We start from the raw sequence: 27,956 nt of genomic DNA on the forward strand, positions 1-27,956 counted from the left end.
AGAGAATAACAATCACTTTACCTTGGATAACCCAGAGAGCATTGGTCACAGTAGTGTGGGGAGAGGAAGAAATAGGAATCAGCCATCCTTGGAAAAGATGGAGGAGCCCACGCTCAAATGGTCCTCTGTCAGCCAGGCGTACTGCTCTCTCTCTCTCTCTCTCTCTCTCTCTCTCTCTCTCTCTCTCTCTCTCTCTCTCTCTCTCTCTCTCTCTCTCTCTCTCTCTCTCTCTCTCTCACTCTCACTCTCTTTCCACTCCTATGGCACTCGCATATCAGACACGACACCTGTCAACCTCCATCATGGTCATCGGTGGCCTAACAGGCCCTGTCTCTGGACAGGGCTGATTAAGCTGGACCTAGAGACCTGCAATGACAAAATGTGCGCCGGACCGAGCCATCCCACGGTGTATGAGCAGGTGACTGCCAGACCATGGGAAACAGGAGGGCTGTATTGTTAAATGACTGTGTTCCCATCGAGCCCTGGCTTGGACCACTGGAGGATGAATAAGGAAATAACAGCCAGAGTCCTGCTGCCCAGGAACAATTTCCCCTCCACTGCCAGCTGGTGGACCCCATCCATCCATCCCCACCTCCCCTCCCCTTGCTCTCTGCTTACTATGGTCCACAGGCAGGTTAGAGATGGAGCTCTCTGTGACAGCCAGTTACTGTATGAACCTACTGAAGGAAGCTGGAGGGGAGGCAGAGAAGAGAAACTTTCACCAGCCAGTGTAATTCAAACTGTTTTTTTGTCTTTGTTTGCTTTGTTAATTCAGATGTGGAGATGTATTTCAGTGTCCTCAATGGAAAATGACTAACCTCTCACAAAGCCTACCCTCATGTTATTAGAACACTTACAATCAACCATTTTCACAGACCAATTTGAAAAGCCAAAGGCCTTTGTATTTGGGAAAATGACTGCACTTACAGGGGATCCTTTGATCAGGGCGTTGTTGCCATTGCAGCGGGTATGTGAGGGCTGCATCCCCACTAAACGCTCTCTCTCCAAAGTTTTTTTGTTGTCAGAGAGAGTGAGTCACCCCCAAAGTACCTTGAGACAGGGATTAAACATGGCAGCTCGTCTTCATCACAGTAATCTTGTTTGCTCAGAGGGCAGTGTCTATAGAGGACAGAGCACAGCCACACTCACTGTCACAGGGATAAGGGACGTTGTGATCGCTAGCTACCTTCTTGCACTTTAAAGGAGACCAGGCTGAACAGCGTTGGAGCTGTGTTTGTGTTTGTGTGTACATAAAAAGCTTCGGTATGTGGTGTTGCTGCAGATCAAGGACCGCGAAAATAATTACAATCAATATTTACAATCTATAGTACTATTCAGTACAACTGACCACATTGTAAAGTGCTGATGGCAATATTGTAAAGGACAAAGGAATACAAGTTCTTCAATATCCAGATATTGAGAATTCACCATTGATGGCAGCTTTTCAAATAGTTTCCATGTGCTTTGACATGGAACATGGGAGAAAAATACATTTTGATTTGCACATGAATCCGCAGGACATGAGCCAAACAATCTAAACAGTTTCTTTTTTTAAGTGTAGAAAAATGTCTGCCAGAGTTCAGGAAGTTTACGATTTAAAGTGATCACCTGGGTTTATACTGTAATGACTCTCACCACGAGCCGCCATCAGCCAGCAGAAGGAGCGCATTGCAAACGGGATAGCTAATCCACAGAAATAGCCTGTTAACACGGGGTGGCATGTCTCCACTCAAGACTTATGATTCAAGCTTTGTGGGCATGCGGAGGGAGGTTGGTGGGAATAAGAATCAGTCTGGGAGAACTGAGAGAGTTGTCCAAGAAATTATGAAAAAAATACTATTCGGAGAGACAAGACTCGAAACAATAACAAAAGCCTTCTCGCTGGCTTTCATTTGTCACCTGTTCCTCCATCGTCGCTGCATCTCCTTAAAGAGCACTCTTATTTCCATCCGGACATTTCTACAACCAGACAGAGTACAAGAGGGGAACGGAAGAGCATTATGAGCACCGAACATTGCTTGTGGCTGACAGCCCTTACAAACAGCCAGTGCAAGGCAGACAGACAGGCAGTCTCCCTCTCCTGAAATAGTTAAGGAAAAGTATGGAGGAGTGACAACGTGCTCAGTCTTTATGAGCGAGTGTAGGGTTGAAATGAGAAAAACCAGATGGAAATCAGTATGCTGGAGAAAGTGTTGTTCCGCCTTCGTTCTTCAACGTATGGCATGTTCAGAGCTTCAGCAGAAAGTATTAGATGAATGCACTAACTGTAAGTCGCTCGGGATAAGAGCGTCTGCTAAATGACACAATTTTTTATTCAAATGTAAAGTATGAGTGGGTCAGATTGTTCTTATCTTTGTCCAAGCTGGCTACACACAGTTGAAGTCGGAAGTTTACATACACCTTAGCCAAATACATTTAAACTCAGTTTTTCACAATTCCTGACATTTAATCCAAGTTAAAATTCCCTGTCTTAGGTCAGTTAGGATCACCATTTTATTTTAAGAATATGAAACGTCAGAATAATAGTAGAGAGAATGATTTATTTCAGATGTTATTTTTTTCATCACATTCCCAGTGGGTCAGAAGTTTACATACACTCAATTAGTATTTGGTAGCATTGCCTTTAAATTGTTTAACTTGGGTCAAACGTTTCGTGGTAGTCTTCCACAAGCTTCCCACAATAAGTTGGGTGAATTTTGGCCCATTCCTCCTGACAGAGCTGGTGTAACTGAGTCAGGTTTGTAGGCCTCCTTGCTCGCACACACTTTTTCAGTTCTGCCCACAAATTTTCTACAGGGTTGAGGTCAGTGCTTTGTGATGGCCACTTTGTTGTCCTTAAGCCATTTTGCCACAACTTTGGGAAGTATGCTTGGGGTTATTGTCCATTTGGAAGACACATTTGCGACCAAGCTTTAACTTCCTGACTGATGTCTTGAGATGTGTCTTCAATATATCCACATAATTGTCCTCCCTCGTGATGCTATCTATTTTGTGAAGTGCACCAGTCCCTCCTGCAGCAAAGCACCCCGCAACATGATGCTGCCACCCCCGTGCTTCTCAGTCGGGATGGTGTTCTTTGGCTTGCAAGCCTCCCCCTTTTTCCTCCAAACACAACGATGGTCATTATGGCCAAACATTTATATTTTTGTATCATCAGACCACAGGACATTTCTCCAAAAAGTACGATCATTGTCCCCATGTGCAGTTGCAAACCATAGTCTGGCTTTTCCTCCCACATCTTCACAAGATCCTTTGCTGTTGTTCTGGGATTGATTTACGCTTTTCGCACCAACGGACGTTCATCACTAGGAGACAGAACGTATCTCCTTCCTGAGCAGTATGATGGCTACGTGGTCCTATGGTGTTTATACTTGCATACTATTGTTTATACAGATTAACGTGGTACCTTCAGGTGTTTGGAAATTGCTCCCAAGGATGAACCAGACTTGTGGAGGTCTACAATCTTTTTCTGAGGTCTTGGCTGATTTCTTTTGATTTTCCCATTATGTCAAGCAAAGAGGCACTGAGTTTGAAGGTAGGCCTTGAAATACATCCACAGGTACACCGCCAACTGACTCAAATGATGTCAATTAGCCTATCAGAAGCTTAGAAAGCCATTACATAATTTTCTGGATTTTTACAAGCTGTTTAAAAGTACTGTCAACTTAGTGTATGTTAACTTCTGACCCACTGGAATTTTGATACAGTGAATTATAAGTGAAATAATCTGTCTGTAAACAATTGTTGGAAAAATTACTTTTGTCATGCACAAAGTAGATGTCCTAACTGACTTGCCAAAACTATAGTTTGTTAACAAGAAATTTGTGGAGTGGTTGAAAAACGAGTTTTAATGATTCCAACCTAAGTGTATGCAAACTTCTGACTTCAACTGTATGTGTCCTATATACCTACCTCTCTGTCAAGTAACAGAACTAGGGTAATATGCTTGTGGTGTTGCACACAAAGCCTGCCAAAACAGACAACTTAACAACGGCCTTATAGCATTAGCTGTGGAAAGTCAGAGGTCCACAACATGAATTCAGCCATAGACTCCATTGGCGCATCACAATAGAGTCGGCCTTAAAGTGTCGACCAGGGAAGGTGCCTCACTCATCAGTGTTAGTGTGGTAGAGTGGACTTGCTGGGGGCAGGTGATGAGCCTGGTCGAGCTCCAACCGTACAGCCTTCTGCATAGCCTAGAGGCATGCTGGGTAACAGTTGCTAATCATCTCCACGGCGCTCCCCGCCACCGTAGAGTGACCACAGAGGGGGTTGGAGGATGGGCCTGGAGGTGCCAAGGCCACACCACATAATTATACAGTAAATACTTAAGTTCCTTCTCCGATCTACAGTACAGTACAGAGCCCTCTACACGTATCACTCTGTAGAAATCCATTTCCCCCAGTGTTCTAGTGATTGGACGCTGTTGCTTTCCATAGAACTGCCTGGTTTGACAGAATGTGCTCAGACAGGATTGTTGTGATGAGACTTCTCCAGCTGCCAGGAAGGCTGTTTCTTACAGTCCAGGTTTAGGTAGAATCTGAGGCAGAGAACACCAGTAGCCTATCCTTTTTTAAGGGCAAGGAGGAGATGTGTTTGTATGCCTGTTTATATGCCTGTTTTGTTGAGGCATTGTATGGTGTCCCAACGCATGATGAAAATACATACTAAATGCTAGATTCATATTTGTAAAACACAATCGCTTGGCTATTGTCAAAATCCAAACAATTAAAACTGAGCGAAAATATGTTGGTTCTTCCCTGATTGTTTTCTCCATCTGATAATAACATTTTCACAAGCATCTCCTTGTAATGACCAATGGATATGACTTCTTATGAGATGCTTTGCCATCATATTCCACATTGGATCCTCCTTCAGAAACGATGGGATGGTATGAGCCATGGTCAGGGGATTATACCAGCTGACATATCTGGGGCATTGGGTTTCTGCCTCAGTGCCTGTCAAGGGGAGCAAGGCTCTGGTGATTGGCACGGCCAAGTCCTCAAGGTCATGTTTGTTTTTACCGCTCACACCTCTCTGTAGATTACTGGGGTAATATATCTCCTGTCAAAATGTTACCTATCCCCCCCAGCTCTGGTCCTTAACCAGTACACACATCAAAAGATGGTTTCCACCACGTGTCTCCTTCATGTTGTAACCCAAGCCAGGGAAATATACCAGAACACAAAACTTGTATGTTTTGTCTCCCGTCGGAATACTAAGAGATGGAAATGTAATCTCTCCCTTTGGCATCGTTCTGAGCTGAGGGTTGGGCTTGGTCGTGATTGCAGACCATAGCTCTCAGGAAAGTCTGCATGGGGCCTTATATTCATCACAACGAGATGGATCGCATCATTCAACCAGTTGCTGCTCGAGACGCATTCAAAACGACCAGCGTTAAGAGCGAATAAGCGATAAAGGTCTACCTGGTCAGAATACAGATGAGTTCTAGAGGAGGCATCTGATGTGAGGAAGATGGAGACAGACTCACATGTGTTCAGGCAAGCAGAGAGGTGGAGGGAGATGGAGAGTGGTGGATACCCTAAGTGGAAATGCAGGATGGAGGAATGACACGGTGAAAAGAAAGATGAGGGGAGGCGGGTGAAAAGCAGGCGCCACGCCGGGAAAATGAAGACTTATGTGAAAGCACCACAAAGGGGTGGTTGTCTGTTGCAGATGGCTGACAAATTGTAGGAGTCACGAAAGCAAACTCTCATTTCGCCGAAAGCGGCGGTTTGGATATCATAACGACAATGTCATTGTGTTCCTACGATGGCGGTTGTTTTCACACGCATCCAGCTGAGCGGTGGAAGTGGTAGCGAGCCCATTGATTTGCTCGAAACCATTGTTCTGTGATTACTTGTCACAATGCTGCTGTGCTCTGTGTGTACATTGAGTAATATACACAGGAGAACAGCTGGAAACGTTGGCAGTGCTAAATCTAATGTGTGTGGTAAGGTTCAAAGCAATCCCACTAGTTACTTACTGTAGCACACACACACACACACACACACACACACACACACACACACACACACACACACACACACACACACACACACACACACAGACACAGACACACACACACACACACACACACACACACACACACACACACACACACACACACACACACACACACACACACACACACACACACACACACACATACACACACACACTGCACCTATCTGGTGTATGTGACAATAAAAATAGCATTGAAAAAGTACACACTCTCGCATACTAAAGAGATGAATGACTTGTGAGGAGGTGTGTGTGTGTGTGTGTGTGTGTGTGTGTGTGTGTGTGTGTGTGTGTGTGTGTGTGTGTGTGTGTGTGTGTGTGTGTGTGTGTGTGTGCCTGTTTGTGTTAGTAATGTGGTGGAAATGTCATTAATTTACATGTATTATACCAAGCATCACCATATCATTGTACCATCCAAGTTGTTTGCGTGCCTGCCGTGTGTCACACTGGCTGAGGATGGCTGTGCTGGGGTTAATATCAACTGTTGTTGACAAAGTGGCACCTATTGTTAGGCAAATGGATTTCATGGGTATGTTAACAAGAGCACGTGATTCATTCTATAGCAGGAGCTTACGGTTGAAAAATGTATTTCACCGCACTGGCTACATCTATGGTAGTACACAAGGTTATAATGTGAAGAGCTCCATTGAGCTCCAAGTAGGGAAATGAATAATGTTATCGTGTGGGAATTCAATGGCAACTTGTCTTTCTCTTGAATGTTAAGTAGGGGATGAGGGTTTCAGGGGATCTCTTGATGGCATGTTGTTTATATATAGCTAACGGTACGCTTTAACTTGAAATGAAAAGGACTTTCTGACAAAATTTGAAACGTGTAATATCTGAACATTTTACTAGCTAGACTATCTTACATGGATGCTTCTCTGTCACGGATGCCATTGTTGCCCTTAGTTTGAAGATATTTATTTGCAATCAAACTCCAGAATTTTCTCTATCTCAAACTAATTGCACCGGACATTCCACTGATTTCAAAACCTGGTCCTCCAGAAAGTGGAGAGCAACACTTATGCAGTTTTACTACGTGATATCTCTGAAAGAAAATCTGTTTTAGAAAGGATTACCTACACATACTGAGCAGCTCATGTTATAGACAGAAGCGTGCTACATGGCAGACCAATCCGAACTCATCTCTCGGGATTACCATCCTATCCATTATCTCAGCCAATCACGGCCAGAGGGTTCCTGTCTTTTTCCGTGCCTAAACCAACTATGCTCATAATTTAACAGTTTTATTGGTGTTTACAGATGGCATACAAGTTTTTTATTAAAGCACATGAAAGTTCATATGTTCCAGAAGGCATTTATGGCAAAAAAACACATTTTGATTCAAAAAAGTTAAGTTCAAATGGCTTTTAAAATGTATTCTAATGGCTCTCCTGTGAAGTAGTGACACGCGGCATACGCCTAGTTTCCTGAAACGAGACACAAATTGCCTCTGAATGTTTGTGCCTTTGTGTACCTGCCAGTGCCAGCCGGAGGTAATAGCTTTTAATCTGTACATCAAAGGCCCGGCAAATAGCTCCTTAACAGTAATGGGGGAATGAATAGGGAATCACAAACTCCATCTCCACCTCCCGACGCCGTCAAGATGGTGCTGATAGCGCTCCATCACAGTAGAACCTTGGGACATATGCTGCAAGGACAGATCTTCTTAGCATTTTTTATTCATCCATTTTGAAGTAATATATTCTGTGACTCTGTGAATCTCCATACAGGTGTTTATTGGATATTGGTTTTGGATTTTAGAATACATTTTAAAACCAAAATACAGTCAACCTTTGTTTCGTTTCAAACATTATTTACAATGAAATGAGACATTGAAGTAGTATTGAAAATCCCCTGCTGTGACCCTAACTAGAGCACTCCTCCACATCATCCACCTCCTCCACGCTGGAGTGCCTTTCACACCGCAGTGGCAGGCAGCATCTGTGGGGAGGAGGTCCCCAGCTGGTCCCCATCCCTGGTCTCCAGCACATGACTTGGTTCCACCGGCTTCCTAATGAACACGACCAATCGGCTGTGAAAACGCTACATCGATAATGGATCCCTGCCACCTCCTTCACTGACACACACACACACACACACACGCCACACACACACACACACACACACACACACACACACACACACACACACACACACACACACACACACACACACACACACACACACACACACACACACACACACACACACACACACACACACACACACAGAGAGAGGCAAACAAACAAACAAACAAACAGAACTGAGCTGATGGGAAAATCAACAGGGGGAAATGACATGGGTTCACTTCACCGTGCCTTGATTCTGGATACTGTCATTTGAGCCCATCGCCGTGCACATTGATTGGCTAGAAGAATTGAAATGCAAATGCTATTGGTCTTGTTTGTGCCTGGCTTGTAAAGTACTCTTAAAAGAAAATGGCTGCTCTCAAGAACACAATAGTATCTGTCTGGGCTAGTTTAAAATGTCTCTTGAAAACAGGAACCGACCTGCAGTAACTAGTCTCAATTCAGTTCTATGAACTTTGCATGCTTTTTGTTGTTCCACATTAACATGCTCCGTCTGTCTCTTCCTCAGCTGTGAACTATCTCGACTGTGTGCAACTCCTGTGTAAAGAAGAAGAAGCAGCATTGGAAGACCCCCTAGCAGCAGGCACCGTTGAGATAAAGGTTAGTCTCTGTTCCCTCGTCCTCAAAGACAGGCAAACAAAACAGACATCCTGTCTCAGTGGAAATGCCACAGGTCCACAGAGCCACTCTGGCTATTCACTGTCTCAGACCCCAAGGATCTCCAACCCCTATGGGCAAATAACCTCAGTCCCCTGGTTCCTTATCCTTAAATGCCAATGACCACAGGGGGCAATCCCAAAAAGAAGAAGAATTCCACAGAGATTTGTTTCACAATGTACAAAGACTAACGCTAATTAATATGTATTATTCCGCACATTTTGTGTATACATGCATGAAACAACTCATAGAGGCCCCCATTGCACTCTTCTAATAGAAAATACACATCAAACAGTGGTACGCAGCACCGAAACCTCATTAGTACTGTAGAGTAAGATATGTGATACTACGGTCTCTGGCCATCGTAGCTCATTCATGGACTAAAGACTTGGACTAATGAAGTATGGATTTGGCCTATTAGAGCAGGAAAGGCACTAACATACTATATACATTAGGCTATAATGTAAAGAGCTCCAACTAGGAAGATGAATCATGTTATTGTGTGGGAATTCAATGGCAACTACTGGAGTCCTTATCTTGAATGTTAAGTAGGGGGCTGGTGAGGGGTTCAGGGATTCTGTTGATCTCATGTTGTTTATATTCATTCCTGCACACTACTGCACACATTTGAATGTCATGCTGTGGCAAACAATAACAACCAGAGCCACATTTTCAGATCCAACAACATACGTGATATTCCTCTCTCTCAAGCTAGGGGAGACTGAGCTTGTGTGGCCAAGGGCACAACATGGCAACCAAGGTCATCATAAATGGCAAACACAAATATGACGACACCACACACTGTTGATCAACGTCGTGTTTGAATAAATAGCAGGAAAACAAATGAAGAGTGAAAAAAAAACAATTAAGATGAAGGATTAAGGGAGTTTTATCATCACACACAAGGTTTCCAATATGGCTTGGGAAGGAATTAATGAATTCTGATTGAACCAGTGTTAATATAAGCCAGGCAGATCATATGGAGTCTTACCCTAGTGTAAGTTTAACCAATAGGGAACTCTGTCCTGGTGTCTGTTCACAAACCGTATTTCCTCCCTCGCACTACACTACACAATACCACTCTACTATAACAACATGTACATCCAGCTGGCGAGGCGTTGTGGCTGATTCAGGCCTTGTTAAATTCCATTTTGTTTGTGAGCGGTGCTGAGCGTGGCCTCCTCTGGGCGTATAAGGGCAGACTCCGAAGCCACCGCACCGACTGGGGACCGAGGGGAGCGGTCCCAATTTTTCATCCTTATTACCCATGACACATCCAAAGTGGCAGAGCGCGGCCCATGGAGATATAGAGAGAAAGAGAAAGAGGGAGAGAGGGAAAAAGATAGAGGTGGGCACCTCAGATGAACCAGAGAGTCTGTCTGCCATCCTCCCAACCCCTCATGAACCTCTGAGCAGGGCCCCAATCTGCCTGGCTAAAACAATGCAATTCAATGACGGCGATTAGGGCAGACGAGGGTAAAGTAAAGGAGTCCCGGCCGGGTTCCCAGCTCTCTCTCTCCACTCTAACTCACTTAGTCTCAGTAGCTCTGCTGCGACGGGGCCGACAAACAGAGCATGAAGCTCACGCTTTTCCTCTGGCTCGCTATCTCAACGACGAGGCTAAATTAAGAAGTTACTTAACCCTGGCATGGCAATGGGGTTCTAGTCAAGGACATCTACAAGGTGACTTCCATATGGAAGAAGAGGTAGTTGGACGGGGGTGGGTGTCTTGCCTTCAGCCACGTGACATGATTGGAGGGGGTTTTCTTCACTGAATGAGTCCCCCCTCTCCTCTGCTCTCCTTCCCACGGCGGAGATTAAGATCGCTTGTTGTAATTATTAGGGCTGCCTAAGCTTATGGTAGAGCTGGTATATGGTCGTGGAGGTAAAAGCAGCTTATTGTCAAGGCTGTCAACTCCAGAACATGGAGAATGGAATCTCATAAGCATGAAGTAACATTGGTCATTGGGAATTGCCTCAACATGGGTGACCTTTGGCTCCATTTACTACAGTTGAGCAGGTTCATGTATGTTGTCACTGTGCGTGGCTGCTCATGCGTGGATTCATGTTAATGTGTGAGTGATATTAATTGAGAAGAGGAGAAATTAATTTAATCAGTGTTAATTATTAGAATGACCTTTATTTAAATTGGCTATTGTGACTGTTTACAAGTCTCTAATCTCAATGTCATGTAGAGTGTGTGGGTCAATACATTTTTTTCTGGTAGGGTGGGTATGTTTTTCTGTGCGTGCATGTGTGTGTGTGTGTGTGTGTGTGTGTGTGTGTGTGTGTGTGTGTGTGTGTGTGTGTGTGTGTGTGTGTGTGTGTGTGTGTGTGTGTGTGTGTGTGTGTGTGTGTGTGCACGAGAGGGAGTGCTCAGTGACAAACCCTCAATCTCTACGTAAGAGCTGCTACTGTTCAGGTCTCCCCACTTCTGCACTCCATTTTTTTCTCTCTCTCTCTCTCTCTCTCTCTCTCTCTCTCTCTCTCTCTCTCATTCTTTTGCTCACTCTTCTCCATCTAACTCTCTCTTCCTCTAGCTTTTCTTCCCTGCTTTCTCTCCCTTTTTCCTCCACTCATCCATTCTTCTCTCTCCCTCTATCTGTCCAGGCCATCTCCCCATCTCTCTCCCAGCAGGTCACAGCCCCTTCTGGTCTAAGTATAGACACCAGGGGGGAACCCTGTGATGTGGCCAGCTACAGTATTCCCACACTGGGCCACTTCACCACCATCACGCTGGGCCCATCTACTGTCAGACTCCCCACTCCAACCACACACACTGCTCACTCCACCAACCACAGCACGGCAATGAGTCAATCCACACACTATCGGGAAGGGCAGAGAGTAGTTGGAAACATGAGAGTGTCACACGCTGATCAGTTTCACCTGTCCTTGTGATTGTCTCCACCCCCTCCAGGTGTTGCTTATTATCCCCGGTGTATTTATCCCTGTGTTTCCTGTCACTCTGTGCCAGTTTGTCTTGTTTGCCAAGTCAACCAGCATTTTTCCTTGCTCCTATTTTTCCCAGTCTCTGTTTATTTCTAGTCCTCCTGGTTTCGACCCTCTGCCTGTTCTGACTACCAGCCTGCCTATCCCCTTGTACTGTTTTGGACTCGGATCTGGTTTCTGACCCCTGCCTGGCCTGACCTCGAGACTGCCTATTGCCTGGTACTGTTTGGACTCTGACCTGGTATATGAACTCTAGCCTGTCACCGACCTGCCTTTGCCTACTCCCTTTGTTATAATAAATATCGGAGCTCGACCATCTGCCTCCTGTGAATGCATTTGGGTCTCGCCTTGTGCCCTTATTGTAACGGCTGTCTTTGGAAAGAGTAGACCAAGGCGCAGCGTGGTTAGTGCTCATCATGAATTTATTAAAGATAGAACACTTTAACCAAATAAACAAGAAACCGACAGCCAAACAGTTCTGTCAGGTGCAAACACTAAACAGAAATGAACTACCCACAAACCCCAAAGGAAAACAGGCTGCCTAAGTATGACTCCCAATCAGCGACAACGATGTACAGCTGTCCCTGATTGAGAGCCATACCAGGCCAAAGCAAAGAAATACAAAGCATAGAAAAAAGGACATATAATGCCCACCCAAATCACACCCAGACCAAACCTAAATAGAGACATAAAAAAGGCTCTCTCAGGTCAGGGCGTGACACTTATAGAAAGTTGATGTTCAGGATTTTTAAATAAGAGAGGGAGAGAATCAGAGGTCTGAGACAGTCAGACATTTGAATGTATGTGTCAGTCTCAATGTGAACTGCAAAGGTATAAACAAGTCCTGGTTTAAGTTGCACTCCACCTTCAAGACCAACCATCCATTGGCATCAATGTGTTATTCATGCCACGGATCAAGTTTCAAGTCATCTGTGTCATCCAGGATCTTGAATCAGGATGGTGGCCATGCAGCTCATTCCAGATATGAGCAGAGTGACCTTGAACGACCTGGTCTGTATATAGTTGATAGATGGAAAGGCAGCGGTATGTCTGCTGAGGTAATTGAATTATCAGACCCTCCACAGGCTAGGGTAATGACTGCTCTCCAAATCTTCCCTAATCCCCTATCCCAGTCCTCTACACAGACAGGCCCTGCCTGGAGCTCTCTGACTGTCTGACACAGGCAGCACTAACTCCTATACCCTGACTCTGTCTGTACACCCAGCCTGCTGGCATACAATACTGTAATATACAGTGCCTTCGGAAAGTATTTAGACCCCTTGACTTTTTCCGCATTTATGTTACATTACAGCCTTGTTCTAAAATTAATTAAATAAATCAAAATGTCCTCAGCTATCTACACACAATACCCCATAATGACAAAGCAAAAACAGTTATTTAGAGATTTTTACAAATAAATAAATAACCAGAAAGTATTCAGACCCTTTTCCATTAGACTCAACATTTTTCCCAGTGCATCCTGTTTCCATCGATTATCCTTGAGATGTTTCTACAACTTGATTAGAGTCCACCTGTGTTGAATTCAATTGATTGGACATGATTTGGAAAGGCACATACCTGTTTATATAAGGTCCCACAGTTGATAGTGCAAATCAGAGCAAAAACAAAGCCATAAGGTCGAAATAATTGTCTGTAGAGCTCCGAGACAGGATTGTGTCAAAGTACAGATCTGGGGAAGGTTACCAAAACATTTTTGCAGCATTAAAGGTCCCCAAGAACACAGTGGCCTCCATTATTCTTAAATGGAAGAAGTTTGGAACCACCAAGGCTCTTCCTACAGCTGCCCCCCCAGCCAAACTGAGCAATCGGGGGAGAAGGGCCTTGGTCAGGGAGGTGACCAAGAACCCAATGGTCACTCTGACAGAGCTCTAGAGTTCCTCTGTGGAGATGGGAGAAACTTCCAGAATAACAACCATGTCTGAAGCTCTCCAGCCAATCAGGCCTTGATGGTAGAGTGGCCAGACAGAAGCCACTCCTCAGTTAAAGGCACATGACAGCCCACTTGGATTTTGCCAAAAGGCACCTAAAGACTCAGACCATGAGAAACAAGATTGAACTATTTGACCTGAATGCCAAGTGTCACATCTGGAGGAAATCTGGCACCATCCCGACGGGGAAGCATGGTGGTGGCAGCATCATGCAGTGGGGATATTTTTCAGTGGTAGGGACTGGGATACTAGTCAGGATTGAGGCAAAGATGAACGGAGCATAGTACAGAGAGATCCTTTATGAAAACCTGCTCCAGAACGTTCAGTACCTCAGACTGGGGCGAAGGTTCACCTTCCAACAGGACAACGACCCTAAGCACACAGCCAAGACAACACAGGAGTGGCTTCGGGACAAGTCTCTGAACGTCCTTGAGTGGACCAGCCAGAGCCTGGACTTGAACCCGATCTAACATCTCTGGAGAGACCTGAAAATAGTTGTGCAGCAATGCTCCCCATCCAACCTGACAGAGATTGAGAGGATCTGCAGAGAAGAATGGGAGAAACTCCCCAAATACAGTTGGCCAAGCTTGTAGCGTTATACCCAAGAAGACTCGAAGCTGTAATCAGCGCCAAAGGTGCTTCAACAAAGTACTGAGTAAGGGGTCTGAATACTTATGTAAATGTGATATTTAACTTTTTTATTTGTAATACATTTGCAAAAAATGAAGAAAAAAAACTGTTTTTGCTTTGTGATTATGGGGAATTGTGTGTAGATTGATTTTAGTATAAGGCTGTAACGTAACAAAATTTGGAAAAACTCAAGGGGCTAGAATACTTTATTTCACTGTATATCGATAGGAGCGACGTGTTTGGTGAGTAAAAGACCAAGATACACTTCCATGTAGTGCATTGTGTGTGTGTGTGTGTGTGTGTGTGTGTGTGTGTGTGTGTGTGTGTGTGTGTGTGTGTGTGTGTGTGTGTGTGTGTGTGTGTGTGTGTGTGTGTGTGTGTGTGTGTGTGTGTGTGTGGACGTTCATGTGTGTGCGTGTGTGTTAATATAGCTCTTCATTCCTCTCACGTCGGTGTCCTCTGAGTCCAGGATGGTTCTTGAGGTGTAAAGGGGGCCGTCCTCTCTCCATGAAAACATCTTTATTAAATACCCCTCCTGAGAGAGATAGGAGGTGACCCATGACCCTCTCAGAGGTCATGGAACCTAGACCTGGTGACTGGCTGTGGGGACTGACTGTCTCCTCTCAGTCAAACCACTGGAGAGCCAAAATGCTCACTACACACATCGCAGGGGAGCCACACCATCTTGTGGGTGGAGGAGAGTTAGCTTGCTTGCTCGGTCTACGCCTCTGCTTTGAATTTTTGGTAATTAGTCAGACACAAAATAGCTGTTCACTTCCACCTCCGGTCAAGTAATATCCTATAATATAGTATAGTGAGTTGTGAAGATGACGTGATTACATAGGCACTGTGAAAAGTGGTTATTTTAGATGAAGAGACCCCTGGGTGTGAATGGTGTGCCTCTGTCTGTTATCCAGCTGAAATGAACCTCTCTGTTTTATCAGCCCAGCTCCATGGAGATTCAGTTAGAACAGAGTGTTGGTGATGGATAAGCCCTCCCCTCCCTCCCTCCCTCCCTCCCCTCCCTCCCTCCCTCCCTCCCTCCCTCCCTCCCTCCTCTCTCTTCCCCCCTCTTCACTCCTCTCTCCTATCCAAGCATCTGTGCAGAGTCAGTGGTGTTGGCATGTGCTAATGACCCCAGCAGGGTGTGTGTGTGTGTGTGTGTGTGTGTGTGTGTGTGTGTGTGTGTGTGTGTGTGTGTGTGTGTGTGTGTGTGTGTGTGTGTGTGTGTGTGTGTGTGTGTGTGTGTGTGTGTGTGTGTGTGTGTGTGTGTGTGTGTGTGTGTGTGTGTGTGTGTGTGCGCGCCAACAGAGAGTGAAAGGAGCACCTGTGCATGTTGAAAAGAGCCTGCTGGTCCTACATTATGAACAGCACCACATCCTCCAGTCTGGATTGATAGAGCTTTAAGGCAGCTTCCTGCCTGCGGAACAGAGAGAGAGAGTATAACGAGGCTATCAGATGTAATTAAAGCAAGTGTCTCTTCTCTGTAAGAAAGTCAGAATACTCAGAAATATGTCTGACTCACTAAGAATTCTTTGAACAGTATAACACCCATGAGTAGTGTGGAAATGAGCTGACTATGACGGGGGAATAATAACCATACAGACTGGACTATTCCTAGGATGGAAGACAATGCAGGTGACAGACAGGCTGAGTTGGGACTCGACTATGACAGATAATATCTCAATTTACAGGGATGCAGGAAGGGCTAGGACTGTCAAAGTATATCTTAAAATGTTGACCTTTTGGAGATTGGCTGCCTTTTTCTCTTCCCACTCCTTTTATCTCCATCTCTTTCTTCTGCCCTCTCTTCTTCTCTCCACCTTTCTTTCTCTGTCTCTCTCTTCCTGTCCCTGCTGACCCTCTGACTCCCCACTCCTCACAGCTAGCATTCTTCTGGAAGACAAACTCTTCACTTCAGGCTCTCTTCATGAACTTGGCAGCCGAGAGCTAGGTTGTTAATTTATTTCCCCCTCCAAGAGAATCATTCTGCTCCTCATGGGCCACTAGACAGAAGTCAGGCCAAGATTATTTCATTAAATGTTTTTTTGGGGGAAGGGGGGTTCCAGTTTTTTTTTCAACTTTTTTGGAGTGGACCCCCTCTCTCTTTCTTTTTGGAATTGACAACACTTTGTGTTCATCTCAGTCTGATGGGCTGGAGCCTCGTAGTCCCCAAAGCTTCCAGAACAAAGCCTGTTGACTGTATTAACTAAATGGTGGATGACAAAGTCTAGGAGAGAGAGGAGACCAGGATGAAATATTTATTTGGCAGCCATTTGCTGTTATGTTGTGTCTCACTGTCTTGATCTAGCTAGCTAACGTAGTCTGTTTGTTAGTTTGATTTGTTTGTTTGCATGGATTCGTTTTTGGTTTCTAGTCTCTTGTGACGTTTCATCTGAAAAAGGGAAACGTTTTTCTGTGACTCCTGACTTCAAGGCTCATTACATCTAATCATGCAGTGGTGTACTGTGGCCTTGTTTTCTCTCCGTTGTTGTTGTTGTGTTGTTGTTGTTGTTTTACCATTCACTGCATATTTACGATAACAGGACATGAAATGTTGCCATGGGGACAGACCCACCCCGGGACAACAGAAGGCATTAAGGCACTGAACCACAGAGGAGAAAGCCTTCCAGCCAATCAGCAAACAGCTCACTGTTGCCAAGGTGTTGTCGAGATGAGAGATAGGATTGAGATAAGAAGTGAATGTGTACAGTGTGTTTGCACCTTTCAATAGCTCATAGTACTGTTTGGATTTCCACGTTTTTCTCTCTGTCCATAGTCCAGTGACATACCTTATAGAAGTCCGAGAGCATGACGGCTCACATTACCATTCTCAACTCAGCCTGTCTGTGAGCACATTGCTCACATGAAATATTCTCTCTGATTGAGCCTTTTCATGCAAGACGTTTCGTCCACCTGCTGAGACGGGAACAGCTCTTTACCCTCCAACCCCTAGGGTCAGTAATTATTACCCCAGGGCCCTGTTAAGTCACTAACCATTTTACAGCTGCCTGCATTTAATGTTCACAGAGCCATTACGATCAGCTAGCTTGAGTCTCACCTAGACGACGATCCGTGGCTTTTCACTGTTGTCCTCTTTGCCTTAGTTCCCTCCTCTCTGAGAACTCAGTGAGATCTATCACTGACAGACTGCATGCTATGGCTAGTCAGACACTGGAGGTGTTAACTGGGCTGCAGTTTGCAGACTACAGCTGTATTTTTAGAACAGCCTCTGTGGAGCTGTGGTGTTGGGGTGTGTGTGTGTTTGTTTGAGAAGCTGTGGGGTGAGCTCGTCAGGGACATGGAAGATAATCTCCAACCCCCCTCATTTCCTCCCTTTCCTGTCTTCCTGAGACCACTGGGGCGGAAATCTGCCCTGTCCCCACGCAGCGTCACTCCTATCCGCAATACACACACCCAAATACACACAAGCACACGTGCGCACACACACACACACACACACACACACACACACACACACACACACACACACACACACACACACACACACACACACACACACACACACACACACACACACACACACGGCCACAGATAGATGGGCTTTAACAACCACAGTTTTCTGACCGAGGCTCAAGCTTCTAGCCAAACAAGCCAACTTGTAAGGAAGCTTAGACCAGGTGAAGTTAATCATTAACACAGCCTGCCTGGCTTGTCTGTTTGCTTTTTGTTGCCTTGCCGCTGGGCTGGCTACAGTGTCCGACAGCCCTGTGTGTCATCACAAACACCATGCGCCTCTCACTCCACATGTTTTATCAGCTTAACAAGGCCTATTTCCATCATGTAGTTCACAGTTGGTTCTGTCTGTTGTTTATTGAACCGTTGAACTCCCTTCTTCTACTTTAGCCCACCGAAAGACGCCCATTGTTTTTGAAATAGGAAAAGTTGACAGAGCTCCATTGTAAGACTTGTGTGAATACTGGTTTCAAGGTCAGTTGAGGCGAATGCATGAGTTGGGAGTTTCAGGACCTCCAGTATGTGGGGGGGTGGGGGGTTCAGGGTCAGAACCTTAGTGGTTCTTGAATAATGGAATTAAACCACACCAAACCAAGCCTCTACTGCCAGGGGGACTCTTTTGAGGTACACAAGGCCATGCTAATACTGTCCTCCACTGTATGTAATGTATAAACCATATATCTACAGTGAAAATCTAATGTATAAACCATATATCTACAGTGCCTTCGGAAATATTCAGACTCCTTGACGATTTTCACATTTTGTTATGTTACAGCCTTATTCTAAAATAGATTAAAACGTTTTTTTCCCTCATCAATCTACAAACAATACCACATAATGACAAAGCAAAAACTGTTTTTAGAAATGTTTGCAAATGCATAAAAAAAAAAAACTGAAATATCACATTTACATAAGTATTCAGACCCTTTACTCAGTACTTTGTTGAAGCAACTTTGGCAGCGATTACAGCCTCAAGTCTTCTTGGGTATGAGGCTACAAGCTTGGCAAACCCGTAGTTGGGAAGTTTCTACCATTCTTCTCTGCAGATCCTTTCAAGCTCTGTCAGGTTGGATGGGGAGCGTTGCTGCCCAGCTATTTTCAGGTCTCTCCAGAGATGTTCGATCAGGTTGAAGTCCGGGCTCTGGCTGGGCCACTCAAGGACATTCAGAGACTTGTCCTGAAGTCACTGCTGTGTTGTCTTGACTGTGTGGGTCTAATACTTTCCGAATGCACTGTAACTACCTTATGCTCTGTTGATTGGATGTCCTGGTTTCCTTCTGTTGGCTGTTGCTGTCTCTCGCTGGGTGTGCTGTATTTCCCCTCAGCTTTACATCTGGCTGTGTGGAGCGGTGTTGTGAGACAGCACCTTTACAGAGAGAAAGAGAGAGAGACTTTCTATACTACAGATAGAGGATATGTGTGCTATCTGTGAATGTATGGTTTAGTACAAGGGAGAGAGAGACTATTGTTTTTAAGAGCAGAAAAGGAGGTAGTGGGTGGTTACATGTCAAAGAGCGGCTCTATCAAAGAGAGAGAGAGAGAGAAAGCGAGAGAGACGGTGTGAGTGTGACAGGGAGAGAGAGAAGGGGAGGGGCTGGAGTGGGTGGGCGGGAAGAGTGGGAGGGAGTGTCAGAGAGAGGAAGAGAGAGATGAAACAAGCAAGCAAGGGAATCAGAGCTTGCCTGCCGGAGCTGGGTTGTGTTTGGTGCGTGAGCGCTAGCTGATCCATCAACGTGCGAAAAGGACCTCGCTGAGCGTTCATCCCAAGCCTCAATCACCCTCAACTCCCCCAGAGCCCTTCCAGAAACCCCTCTAGGCTGTAAGGAGGACCCAGACTTGAGCACGTGCTGCCAGGTAAGACACAGAGCTTGGAGGCTCTCCGCTGAGAGAGACTACTGTACAGAGAACAGATCGTGAAAGCGCTTAGCGGTGCCTGTGTAGACTCCGGAGGTGATTCCTTAGACACAATGATCTTATTGGAATGGATGTGGCTTGCAAGGAGAGAGGTGGAAGGTGTTGTTTCTCATCTGTGTCTGTGAGTGTGTCAGTGTGTGTTTGTGCACGTCAGCTGATGCGGGTCACAGGGCATATGTAACCTGATTGGAACAGGTCAGCTTTTATGTGAGAGCAGTCAGTTTGTTTCTGACTCTAGCTCCTCTTTAATGGCAGACGTCAAGGGACATCAATACATCCATTTACAGAAGAAAAAAACGAAATAGGAAAAGTCGTTTTTTGATTTGGATCCCGTTTAGTAAATTGGCCTTAATAGCTGTTGTTCACGTTGTTTTCTGATGTATTTCATTGCTCTCTTTTCCTCACGAATGTGGCAAAGTGCTTGTTAGATCTTGTCATCATCGCAGGAATTTGTCTCAGAGCATGAATAAAGGATTACTGTATGTATTTTCTCACCTCACTCCTGCTGAAAGACTGGCATGCCGTCTTTCTCCCGTTCCACGAAAGCTGACAGCAAATGGCTCTGTGTTTGTGAATGCACGATATGTGTCTGTGTGTGTGAGTGCATGCACGTGCATGTGTGTCTGTGTGTTTGCGTTTGTGTGTGTATATGCATCTGTGTGTGTGCGTGGTTGTGTGTGACCCGGCTGGACATGGTGGCAGAGTTGAAAGCATCCGTGGCATTAGTGAAAGGCTGGGATGAGCGGAGTCCCGCTGGTGTTGGGCTGGGCTTCAGATGCAGCGCTGGGACTGGGAGGGAGGGAGGGAGGGAGGGAGGGAGGGAGGGAGGGAGGGAGGGAGGGATATTCCGTGTGGAACAGCAGAGCCTCTGTCCCCATATGAGACAAAAGACTGGATTCTGCTGACTGAATGATGAATGATTATCAATCACCAAAGAGGAAAATGGGGTTGTCACCAACATGAAATACAAACATGGACATTACAAACTGATACGAGAATTTTGTTCTCAATGTTCTTAAACTGAACTTCAATTAAACTACTCAGTCTGCAACCTAGAGTTTGTAAGATTCTGGTTGAATGAAACAGACAGAGTCCCAGCTTACATTAGTCAAAATGTTTATTCACGAGGGCTCTCCCAATCATACAAGCACATAGCCTTTTATACCTTACATTTGGTCATACCATATGTCATACCCCCTTATAAATGCCCCTCCTCTTCTTCAACACTGTCAATGCTTATTTACAAATCTTCTCCAACACATACGTTCTTTATCATATCCTGCAACATGTTACATAATCTACTGTAAGCCTAAAGGTTTCTCCCCTCCCTGGGTGGGGAGACCTTCTTCCTGTTATCAGTTTCTGTCACGCCCTGACCTTGGAGATCTTTTATTCTCTATTTTGGTTGGGTCGGGGTGTGACTAGGGTGGGCATTCTAGTTTCTTTATTTCTAGGTTGGCTTGGTATGGTTCCCAATCAGAGGCAGCTGTCTATCGTTGTCTCTGATTGGGGATCATATTTGGGCAGCTTTTTCCCACCTGTTGGCCCTGACAGTATCACAGTGGTCACAAGTTCCTTTTTTCCTATGCACACACTGTCTCGCCTATATTGCTAAATGGAAAAGTCTTAACTTGTCCTACGCACACACATTAGAGAATTCTAGTCTTATGATTCAAATACACACTGCTCCAAAAAATAAAGGGAACACTTAAACAACACAATGTAACTCCAAGTCAATCACACTTCTGTGAAATCAAACTGTCCACTTAGGAAGCAACACTGATTGACAATAAATGTCACATGCTGTTGTGCAAATGGAATAGACAACAGGTGGAAATTATAGGCAATAAGCAAGACACCCCCAATACAGGAGTGGTTCGGCAGACCACTTCTCAGTTCTTATGCTTCCTGGCTGATGTTTTGGTCACTTTTGAATGCTGGCGGTGCTTTCACTAGTGGTAGCATGAGACGGAGTCTACAACCCACACAAGTGGCTCAGGTAGTGCAGCTCATCCAGGATGGCACATCAATGCGAGCTGTGGCAAGAAGGTTTGCTGTGTCTGTCAGCGTAGTGTCCAGAGCATGGAGGCGCTACCAGGAGACAGGCCAGTACATCAGGAGACGTGGAGGAGGCCGTAGGAGGGCAACAACCCAGCAGCAGGACCGCTACCTCCGCCTTTGTGCAAGGAGGAGCAGTCCTCCATGTGCTCGCCAGAGGTAGCCTTACTGCGATTAGGTACCGAGATGAGATCCTCAGACCCCTTGTGAGACCATATGCTGGTGCGGTTGGCCCTGGGTTCCTCCTAATGCAAGACAATGCTAGACCTCATGTGGCTGGAGTGTGTCAGCAGTTCCTGCAAGAGGAAGGCATTGATGCTATGGACTGGCCCGCCCGTTCCCCAGACCTGAATCCAATTGAGTACATCTGGGACATCATGTCTCGCTCCATCCACCAACGCCACGTTGCACCACAGACTGTCCAGGAGTTGGCGGATGCTTTAGTCCAGGTCTGGGAGGAGATCCCTCAGGAGACCATCCGCCACCTCATCAGGAGCATGCCCAGGCGTTGTAGGGAGGTCATACAGGCACATGGAGGCCACACACACTACTGAGCCTCATTTTGACTTGTTTTAAGGACATTACATCAAAGTTGGATCAGCCTGTAGTGTGGTTTTCCACTTTAATTTTGAGTGTGACTCCAAATCCAGACCTCCATGGGTTGATAAATTGGATTTCCATTGATTATTTTGGTGTGATTTTGTTGTCAGCACATTCAACTATGTAAAGAAAAAAGTATTTAATAAGATTATTTATTTCATTCAGATCTAGGATGTGTTGTTTAAGTGTTCCCTTTATTTTTTTGGAGCAGTATATTTCACTCCATTATACAGTAACAGGGTGGAATACTTTCAGTCATTACCTTAAACATATAATTACCTTATCACAAACCCACAGCATACACCAGAACAGAATAACTGCTCAGTGAGAATCAGCTTTCCTGATATTAAAGAGTAGGACCTATTTTTTTACAGGCAAGATGGGTGAGTAGAGTTATTATCATCTGGCCTACCCTCCTCATAGGTATCCCCCCTTCCCACGGACTGATGGAGACAGTCATATTCAAATCATTGTGCCTCCTCTCTCTCTCTCTCTCTCTCTCCTCTCTCTCTCTCCATCCTTCTCCCAAGTCTTTATTTCAGATGAATTGATCCAGTCCTCTTTCTATCCCTCCAATCCTTTCCCTCTACTATAAATAGGTCAAACCCAGAGCACGGATCCAGTGGAACGGTGATTAACATTCACAGTTGTTCCCTCATTTAGAAACATGAAAGAGTGAAAGGTTGTCTTATTGTGGAGCTTCAAACGCCTCCTCTCCATTTCCTTCCATTGTCCTCAGCTGGTGTAATCCATGAAAGCCAATGCACGGCCAGTTCTTTTTTTACACATGAATCAAACCTGTCAGATTTCAATTTCATTTCACCTCTTTGCGCCAGGTCTTTTTTTTGTCTCTCCTGGCGGCCAATCTAGTGTATTCACATCCTCTGTAACAATCTGGGCTTTGGAAAATGGATTTGCACTTCCAACAGGGGTCAGGGTAGGCTGAACAATGGACCATGGCTCTACAATCTGGTCTTGTTCAGAGTTATTGTTACCGTTCATATTCATAGAAATGTTAAATGAAGAGATATTCAGCTCTCATCTAGTTCATTTTGAATGGGACAATGTTTAGTGATAGATTGGTGGACACTTACTGTTTTATACAATAGATTCCTTGGCTTGTGTGGAACGTTCCTCAATGGATTTTGACCAGAATTGTAGTTTCAGCATGTATGAGCAATACAATGAGATGGCAAAGAAGTAAACAGACAGACAGGCTGTGTGTGGTGTGTGTGGTGTGCGCGTGCATGTTTGTTCATGTCTTTACATCAATAACTAATGAGCTTCTCTCTGGACACTCAGTTCATACAGTGTTTTTGTTTATCTAGCAGCTCTTCCAGTTAAGTAAATATGTTTGCCTTTGTCAAGCAAACGGTAAAGTAGGAGCAGCGTGTGACCTTCATGCAACCTTGTAGTGACGTTGGGCGTGTTTCTGGGTTATTTAGTGGTGGCAGAAGAGTATATTTGATTTCTTGTGTCATAAATATAAAAAAACAGGGCAATAGAGAACGGGAGGGGGAGAAAGAGTACAAGAGAAACAGAGAAAGAGAGAACAAGAGAAAGAGAAAACGAGAGAGACAGACAAAGAGAGAATGACAATTCTAGAGAAAGAGAGAGAAGGGAGGAAGAAACAAGGTGAATCAGAGAGAGTGTCACGGAAGACGCATGTTTAGACAATAGACCTGTGTGTGTTTGTGTGTTTGTGTGCGTGCGCTCTGACCTGTGTACTACTCTCCCTACTACTTTCCACTCTGCTGGACTCTGTCCTTCCTCTGTGACTCACCACCTCAACGCCCACTCTGATTGTCTATCCATCCTTACTGCCGGGAGATGGAGGACAGAACTCAACCTCTCCAAACGCCCAGGGTGATGTCTGCGGTCACATTGGTGGTTGGTCTCTCATGACGCAGTGATCAGAAGCTTTATTCACAGAATACACTACTTTATTCTTAGGATGGAATTGGATATGAATAGAGATTGATTGTGTGGTTTTCAATCAGTGAAATGATTGGGGTAGCTAATGGTAGTTTGAGAATTGGGCACATGACAGCTCCAAAGCAAACAAGGCATGAAGGCACCTGCCTGTCGAGAAATGGGCTCATTTAAACACACCCAAGCAGCAAGGCCAAACAGCTCCCTGCAGCCAGCAGCCAGTTCAATTCAGCACCCCCTCTCTTCGGACAGTTCCTTTTGGGTTAGGCACAGCAGTGCTGGCAGTTTCAACAGCCTATATCATTGGACAGTGCTGCCTGCTCAGACAGAGCAGTGCTGGGGGTTTCAGCACCCCTGCTCTCCTGGACAGGGCCAATCAGTTCAGCTGCACATCGGAGAGGTGAGAAAGAGGGGTGAGAGATTTCAGCACCACCTTCTCTACACAGCGACAGCCAGTCAGTGGACTGCAAGGTGACAGTGGATTGGCAGGAGAGAGGTGCTAAAGAGATGCACACTTACCCCCATGCCAGTGGGCTGAATTGTGTGTGTGTGTGTGTGTGTGTGTGTGTGTGTGTGTGTGTGTGTGTGTGTGTGTGTGTGTGTGTGTGTGTGTGTGTGTGTGTGTGTGTGTGTGTGTGTGCGCGCGCGCGCGCGCGCGTGCGTGTGTGCGCTTGACCCGAAGCTGCTTCACAAAAATGGGTCATATATAGCAAGCCATAACACATTCTACCATTGATAAGATCACAAAATGCCTTTTGCAAATCTATTCTTAGAGTGGCAGTATCAGCTAATCTTTTTCCAGTGCTGGAACTTTCGCCGTTACCCCACAGATAAGGTTTGGACCCTCTGACGAACTGGAAGCCACGTCAGTTAGTGTTTTAATCCTAGGAATTAGGAGAATCCCTTGTTCCTGAACGTTGGATTCATGTCTGGGATATGTTTGCACAAGAGGTCATCCAAACATTGGGTAATGGCTTCAGCTGCTGGTATGTTTGGCTAGAGTGAGATTATGGGTTTGACACGGAGCTTTTTCGCTTCTCTGGGCAGTGGATGTTCTATCAGGAAGAAGTTAGCCACATGCTTTCCACATGTCAGCGTGTCATCCCCCACACACACACACACACACACACACACACACACACACACACACACACACACACACACACACACACACACACACACACACACACACACACACACACACACACACACACACACACACACACACACACAGACAAATGCCCCATTTCACAGTCCCAATCAATGTAATTAATCCTTGCTGTCTGTATTAAAGGTGATGTAGTCGCTTTGTCGAGTTACCTTATTGATTTTAATACAGATTTTTTAAATGTACCTACCTACGACACATGCAAGCCACAGCGTCCATAGGATTCTGATTTATAGAGTCAGTTAAAGCCTACCAGTACTATTAATATGTTTTCACTCATTCAATGTGTGGGTTGTTTGAATCTTTAGTGAGTCTTGTAACTTCCGTTAAAATCAATAAAGAGTATTTGACAGCTGTGCATTTGGATCAGTGTGAACGTCATGACTCTGTGAGAAAAAAGGCAACAGTACATGAAAACAGATTATTTCTATTTGCCTTAATAGATGAAAGATGCTTTGATCCGTCGCCCTAAGCTTTGGTGATATGGTCGGTGGGACCACGCATGGAACCATTGTAGATAGCAGCCGCACGGAATTCTTCTGACCAATGAATATCATCCCAATATCCCAGAGGGGTAAATGTCCCGCCCCCAGCCTGGTTATCACACACTACCAGCACCACACCCCTCTCTCTGGGCTTTACCCCTTCTACACATGTCCCCTAATTGAGACAACATGGGGTAGCCAACCAGGGTCATTTGTATGTTGGAATTAGCATAATTGAATAGGCATGAGTTAAGTGTGTTCCAGTGGTGTGTTAATAACATGGTCAGGGCAACTGAGGCAGGCAAACACGTGTCACTGTGTTTGTTCAGCTCAACGCTGCTCCAGCAGGAGCATCCATCCGTTCACTCTTTCTCTCTCTCCTTCCTTCCCTCTATCCCTCCTGCTGTCCCTGTGCAGTGGAGGTGAATGGGGTAATTTTTCACTCTCCCGAGGACGCACTTGTTTGTGGTAGCTAGCTGGGTGAAGCCAGAGAACTGGGCCTGTGTGTTAACGTCCAGGCTCGCAGCGCTGCCGTGTGGACTTGGCGCCCCGTGTGGGGACCGACTGGCCCCAGGGATTCAGACAGACAGTCGCTGGACTCCAGCCAGTGGTTAATTTCCCCTGTGTGTCACACAGATGTGCACGGTGAGAAGCGACATCCTGGCCCTATCGCCTTACCTAGTAGCCCCATCTCCCAGCTCTGACCAAAGCTCATCTTTCATTTTAAAAGCTTCTGTCTTTGTAGTGTCTTTCTACCCAGAGTCCACTGGTAAACCCCCACTCAGGTGCAGCTATAGCCAGTGTATGTACTGTATGTCAGCCAGCTGCATAAAAGCAGAAGAAAGTCAGAGGAGGCAGGGAGGTGAACTGGAGGGAAAGCGAGGGTATGATGAGGGAGGGGGAGGGAGGGAGAGGGAGGGAGGGAGGGAGGAGGAGGGAGGGAGGGAGGGAGGGAGGGAGGGTATGACGGTAGGATGGGGGGGGGATTTTTCCATCCCAGGTGTCGTCCTTGTTACTGGGTTTGTGTGAATCAGGGGTCTGACTGCTGCTGCTCGCCTGTTTCCTCTCCCTCTGTGTCTGAGTGATCAGGTTCCACTCTGGGCAGAACAACCCTGTCTGATTCTGCACAGTGGGACAGCTCTCCGGCCTTAAGACAACACTCAGACTAGCAGTAGCAGTAGTAGTAGTAGTCAGTGGCGGTCAGTGCCGGTATTTTTATCCCTGTTTTGTTTGCTTCTGTTTAAGAAACGTTTTTCAACAGAATCGGCGGATTGAATACACCCCTGATCATAGCTGTCACGGCTTCTGCCGAAGTCGATGCCCCTCCTTGTTCGGGTGGTGCTCGGCGGTCGACGTCACCGGTCTTCTAGCCATCATTGATCCATTTTTCATTTTCCACTGGTTTTGTCTTGTCTTCCTACACACCTGGTTCCAATCCCATTCATTACATGTTGTGTATTTAACCCTCTGTTTCCCCTCATGTCCTTGTCAGAGATTGTTTGTTGTTATGTGCTCGTGTCTTTTGTATTGGTGCGCGACGGATTATTTTACCCATGTTATTTTTATGTACGTTAGTTTTTGGAGTTTGTTTTATCTTTATTAAAATATTCCAGTTACACCAAGTTGGTTACTCCTGCGCCTGACTTCCCTGCCACCTACACACACGAGAATGACAATAGCAGACACGTTGTATTCATTCTAGCCTCTATGCACTCTCCTCCTCTCACGTTTCACTTCGTTTGTGGACTTCAATGAACAACACATCAGCTGTATGTGACCAGGAGAAAAAACCTTTCCAAGCCAAACCATATCATAACCGCTACACACAGACTACATCTTTGTTACCATATGAGCTAAATTAACATCCTAGTAAACATAGCTAATAGAACTAATGTGTTAGTAAACCTGCTACAATCATGCAGTAACGTTACAGTGTATAGTCAGTAAGCAGTTACACCGGTGGCAATAAATTAATCAAACCAAAAGCTTACCTTGATGTGGAAGAATTCCAGTGTTGTGT

At 45.4% G+C, this 27,956-nt stretch overlaps 1 protein-coding gene across 5 annotated transcripts in view; it reads left to right on the plus strand.

The window, feature by feature from the left end:
- The window catches only part of LOC106576317 (synaptotagmin-1), a 214,753-nt gene that overhangs the window by 87,487 nt on the left and 99,310 nt on the right, over positions 1-27,956 (plus strand). For 4 of the 5 annotated variants that reach the window (XM_014153431.3, XM_014153427.3, XM_014153430.3 and 1 more), the window contains exon 3: positions 8,626-8,717. The gene's annotated coding sequence lies outside the window, so the exon portion shown is untranslated. Of the gene's footprint in view, positions 1-8,625; positions 8,718-19,426; positions 19,634-27,956 lie in introns of those variants that run through there. The other variant, XM_014153429.3, reaches the window with a different exon arrangement.

The sequence above is a fragment of the Salmo salar genome, chromosome 17 (genome assembly GCF_965601325.2).
Source record: "Salmo salar chromosome 17, fSalSal1, whole genome shotgun sequence".
In the NCBI taxonomy this organism is placed as follows: domain Eukaryota; kingdom Metazoa; phylum Chordata; class Actinopteri; order Salmoniformes; family Salmonidae; genus Salmo; species Salmo salar.